The sequence below is a fragment of the Pelecanus crispus genome, chromosome 1 (genome assembly GCF_030463565.1).
Source record: "Pelecanus crispus isolate bPelCri1 chromosome 1, bPelCri1.pri, whole genome shotgun sequence".
NCBI classification, from domain to species: Eukaryota; Metazoa; Chordata; class Aves; order Pelecaniformes; family Pelecanidae; genus Pelecanus; species Pelecanus crispus.
Genome location: NC_134643.1, coordinates 207,020,158 through 207,026,157, shown reverse-complemented (window position 1 = coordinate 207,026,157; position 6,000 = coordinate 207,020,158).

Sequence of the window (6,000 nt, the reverse complement as noted above, 5' to 3'; positions counted from 1 at the left end):
GGGAACTTGGCTCATTTAAGTCCAAAAAAAGAATATTAGGAACGAAGATGGAAACAATCCTCTAACACATAAAACCTTCTTAAGGACATGATAATTTTATATTTCCCATGGAGACAAAGACATGAAGAAATCAGTTTTCCTTCTGCAACAAAGAGTGTTTTGACTGGCTACTAGGGAACATTTCCAAGATGTACAAGGCGTGGAGCATGGGGAGAGGCTGGAGAATCCCTGTCCAGAGAGATTTTTCAGGAGTCCTTAGACAAAATTCCCCATGATGTTTCCCTGCAGCGAGGGTGCCTGTGGGCAGGGGTCTGGCAGGGCTCCCTGGCAGGCGGGGGGTGCCTCAGTGCAGGGGGGGACCCAGTGATCCCGCTGGGTCCCTTCCTGGTTTACATTTCGTCGCCTGAAATGCGGCATTAAGTATTCTTGACAAGAGTCATAGCTTGGCTTGAACAAGCATTTGATAAGATCCATAAAGGTAAACAAGGATTACTGCTCTATAAGAAAGTGTTGAACATCAAGTATGCCCCACTTTCTATGATCTAAATCATCTAAATCATGTTAATTCTCTAAGCGCAATTCATAACACATCTGGAGCCAATTATTTCCATCTACTTACAGACAATGTTAAATGAGATACTGTTTTAATTTTGCTGAGCCAGACAGAGATAATACGCCCAGGAAACAGTTTAAATCTGTAAAAAATAAAAAGGACAGTGTAGGTTGCTAAGCGATAATGATTTGCAAAACATAAATAACTTACACAAAGAAAGTGATTAATTCACGACATTCTTTACATATCACCTCTATAATCTTTCCAGCTGTAGCCCATTATGTACCTTTATCTCACTGCATACTCTCTTTGTTTGTCTTACAACTAATTCTTTTAATCTGCGGGGCTTTTTCAAACTTACATGTCTAATTTACCCAGCCTTCTTCCTGCTGCAGCCATTCTGACTCTCTGGAATAACACCCACAGACCGGTTGCACACAGGATCAGACACATTTGACACCAAAGAGAGGTTTCAAACAATGGTTCTATGTATCACTGTCTGTTCAACACGGGTGGTTGAGCCACATCTCCATTTGCCATCATCCATTAGGGAAGTAGTGGTGCAGAGTCCAGCTCCTGCAAACATGACATCTACCTGTTCTTTATTAACTCCTGCTGCAGCATGGCAACATTTTGCCCTTTGTCTTAGATTAAGACCTCGGAGATAAGAGCCTGTAAATCCAGACTGGCAAAAATTATGTTTTCAGGGGGATGGAGAGTGTTGTCACTAATGCAAGTCCTGCCTGATTAACCTAGTGTCTTTCTATGAAGGAGTGACTGCATCAGTGGACAAGGGAAAAGCAACGGATGTCATCTATTGGGACTTCTGTAAAGTCTTTGACATGGTCCCCCACAACATCCTTCTCTCTTAATTGGGGAGATACAGATTTGATGGGTGGACCGTTTGGTGGATGAGGAATTGGTTGGATGGTCACATCCAGAGGGTCGTGGTCAATGGCTCGATGTCCAAATGGAGACCGGTGACAAATGGAGTCCCTCAGGGGTCTGTACTGGGACCAGTGCTGTTTAATATCTTCACCAATGACATAGACAGTGGGATTGAGTGTGCCCTCAGCAAGTTTGTAGACAACACCAAGCTGAGTGGTGTGGTTCACACCAGAAGGATGAGATGTCATCCAAAGGGACCTGGACAAGCCAGAGAGGTGGGCCTGTGTGAACCTCATGAGGTTCAACAAGGCCAAATGCAAGGTCCTGCACCTGGGATGGGGCAACCCCCGGTATCAGTACAGGCTGGGGGATGAAGGGATTGAGAGCAGCCCTGCGGAGAAGGACTTGGGGGTACTGGTGGATGAAAAGCTGGACATGAGCCGGCAATGTGTGCTTGCAGCCCAGAAAGCCAACCGTATCCTGGGCTGCATCAAAAGCAGCGTGGCCAGCAGGTCGAGGGAGGGGATTCTGCCCCTCTGCTCTGCTCTGGTGAGACCTCACCTGCAGTGCTGCGTCCAGCTCTGGGGCCCTCAGCACAAGAAGGACATGGACCTGTTGGAGCAGGTCCAGAGGAGGGACACCAAAATGATCCGAGGGCTGGAGCACCTCTCCTATGAGGCCAGGCTGAGGGAGTTGGGGTTGTTCAGCCTGGAGAAGAGAAGGCTGCAAGGAGACCTTATTGCGACCTTTCAGTACCTAAAGGGGGCCTATAGGAAAGATGGGGCCAGACTTTTTAGCAGGGCCTGTTGTGACAGGACAAGGATTAATGGTTTTAAACTAAAGAAGAATAGATTTAGGCTGGATATAAGAAAGAAATTTTTTACAATGGGGGTGGTGAAGCACTGGAACAGGTTGCCCAGAGAGGTAATGGAGGCCCCATCCCTGGAAACATTCCAGGTGAGGTTGGACGGGGCTCTGAGCAACCTGATCTGGTTAAAGCTGTCCCTGCTCACTGCAGGGGGGTTGGGCTAGATGACCTCTAAAGGTCCCTTCCAACCCAAAGCATTCTGTGATTCTATGATTCTAATTTAAATATGACTGCTATTTATACTGTGTTACCTACAGTGACCAAGGAACAGCATTCAGGTCTTGCATAGCAATACAGCCCCAAAATGCCAAATCTTTGCTCACAAAAATGACAAGCACAGGAGCTCCAGAACTCCTTGGCTGCCATTAGCACTTGACCTCAAACAGTGGCCTAAAGGTTTGCCAATTCTTGGAAAACTGCAATCACATATTTTTTTTTTTTATGACAATGTTGTCATTTGAGTGTCTGCATGATTTATTGCTTTCCCTGTGAGGTGCTGCATCCTGAAGCATCCCCTTCTGCAGTGAATGAGCACAACCAGCCCACGGTGTCCCCCAGCTCCCTCCCCTGGCTCTTCGGGTTGACTGGCTCTTCCTTGCTCACTGCTGCCTTTGAACTGATGTGAATCTGTTACTTTCACCAAGGCTTCTTTCAATACTGACTCCCATCCCTAAGAAAGCATTGAGGTGACCCTCCACAAAATCAGCAAAGTACAGTAAAACCTGCCAGTCGGCACCTCTTTGCACTCTGCCTGTTTTTGGAGATCTTTTCTGATGTTTCAGTGGCTTTTTCCCGCTAGTTGTACTACATGTCTTGCTCTGGAGCTGTTTCCTTTTTCTGTTTCCTCATCTGTCAGCCTCAGTGTTGACACCGCTCCCTCGCGACAGGCTCCCTGGTTAATTCAACACACCAGTGCTTATGTTGGGATGGACTGTATGGTTCAGTCCTTCATCCAAGTGCTCCTTCCATGCTCCCTGCACCTTTACAGCCTTTGTTCCTGTATGACTAGTGTTATTGACCTACATTCTTGTATCTTGACTTTATTTCCCATCTCCTTCATGACTTCCTCTTTCTAAAAGGTATGAGTATCCACTCTTGGTGATTTCTTCATTACTTTGTGCAATGGTGATGTCTCAGCAGCCCTGGCTTATTCATACCTTTCTGGAAATGATTTTATTGTATTGCTTGCATAGCTTTACCATGTTTGCTTACACCTTTCTGTGATGCCCACCACCACACTGTCTTGGATCACTTCCTTGAGTACTTATCCTGTGGTTTACAGTGAGGTTGTTTTTCTTATAGTCGCCTGAAATGCTCCCAAAATATCTCTTTGGAAACCACCTTCTCAGACCTGGCCTTTACTTATTGTGATCAAGTGTTACCCCACCTTTTTCTTGGTCTTCCTCTTGGTCTCTTTGTTAGATAAACTAATTGTCGGCTGCATGATCATTGGGTGTATGCTTATATTAAGCATTAGGCAATGTTGTATATTTTAATTGTTTTTAATTTGCATGTTTATAGGGATGAAGGATTTCTGATTTGTACTAACTATAGCTGCATCATTTCCAAGAGATGTGTATCTAAACATTTCTAAAAGAACTCAAAGAACTTTGCAACTGCTCTAAATATCTTGTTCAGTTGCTTAACTTACACTTAGGCAGGCTGTTATAAAAAAATCTAGTCGAACTCCCTCGATGCTTGTATTTTCACCTAGGATGAACTTCGTACAATCTTGTAAAAGCTTGAAAAATATTTTTTTAATCTATTTCATAAGCAGTGAGCCCAAGAGTGTAGATAAGTATGTGAAGATGGTCTCCATGCCCCTAAAAAGGAACAAAGCTCATGACCAAGTGGACAGTTAAAATAACTGTCAGCCAAAATCATGGGCTTGAGAAGGAGGAGATGTAGAAATAGGAGCAGCAGGTGATAAATCTGCTTGGTTTATCGCTGTCTTAGGGTGGCAGGGGTTCAGTCCTCTATCAGGCTTTTCTACCTTGCACACTCAGGGCTGAGACCGTGGTTTGAGTAAACGACATCTGCCGAGGTGTCACCCTCAGATCAGGCTCCTGTGCAGCCCTCGCAGCAGTTCCCTCTGCCGTCTCCAACCCACTTCCCCTGGGAGGGTGGATGACCCAGACAGCCGCCTGCCTCCACCAAGAGCTGCTGCACCAGGGGAGAAACAGGAATGCAAAGATGCCATTGAGCAGTGAGTAGGCAGCTGAAAGAAAGAGGAAACTGTAAGGACCCCCAAACAGGCACAGATTTGGAAAAAAAAAAAAAAAAAAAAAATTAGGTATTAGGGCAGGAACTAGGTGAGGCCACAAATGAAAAAAAAATAAAAAGGCTGCTAGGAGAAAGCACACTGTGTATGAAACAGAGAGAAACAATGAGAGCGGCCCAGGACCATTGCCCATCTTCCTGGGCAGTAAAGGGAGATGCTGGCACAGACCTGAGGATGACCAAGTGCAGCCTGCCTCCATCCCAGGCTGCGCTTAGGGTGTTATTGAGCCCTGTGCTGCCTGCTCCGCTGCCTATTAGATTATTGCCAAAGGTAAAAACATACTGTCATAAAATCTCCCTAATAAATCTGCCTTAATTAAGTCAGCTTGCAGTTAAGTTGTGGAGACTATACTTTCTCCACCCAGCTACTGTGGTTTTCCCAGGTGTGCGAGGTGGGGATTTTGACCAAGGATAGACATGGAGGATACTACCAAGTTTGTGTGACTGGAGCTGGTCCCATATCCAGACCAAGAAAAAAACTCACAAAAGTAGAAGCATGTATTACGCATTTCATAATTTCCCTACAAAAGGAATAAAAAAGAGGAACAGGTGTCACAGATTTGCTAAAAACAGTTTTCTCCAGGGGAAACTGTAGGATATACCACAAAAAACTGTGAAAATAATAGTTCAGGTAACAAAAAGAGTAAGGACTCCCTGAGAAAACCATATTTGGAAGGATGGTATTTGCTGAACAGGCCTGGAAACCAGCAAAAATATATCTCATGGCTGGAGAATATAAAGAAAGACTATGAAGTGAGAGCTGGAGGGAACATGGGCTCAGAGAAGCTGCACCAGTAAGAGTGGTAAAAGTGAGGGCAGCGCACAGCAGCCTGGTACATCCACCACATGTGCTGCCTACAGTGGGGTCTCTGCTGCTCCAGGAGGAGGTAAGGAGTTGAAAAGGCAACTAACAGGAGCCGGGGGCGGGGTGGAAGAGCTGCCCTGGGAGCCTAAAAAGGGGACATAATGTCCCCCATTACGGGGACCATGCTCGCCACCAGGGTCCTGCTTCTACCACCCTGGGCCTTCTAGGTCCAAATATAAAAACCCTTTGATAGAAAAAGGCCTTCTGCCAGTAACTTTGTTTTAAGGCACACAGAGCAGTTGATCACCACTGATATCAGCAGGCACCGAGGCGACAGGTAAATACGGAGTCTGCCATAAAACAGGGAGCAGCTTCATCTTGGAACATATCATGAGATTAAATCAGAGAAGCCAAACATCGCTGTCAACAGAGAGGATTAGGAAAAGGCTGCATTTGGCTCTCCACCGCCAGCAGTGCACAGCGCTCTCCCAGGAGGAACGTGAGTCAGAGCAGCTGCTGCCAAGGGGCAGCTGGGCTGTGCCGGGGGAACTGCAGCGTGCTGCTGGGGAGCGACCAAAACAGGCCCTTGAGATATCAGCCATGATC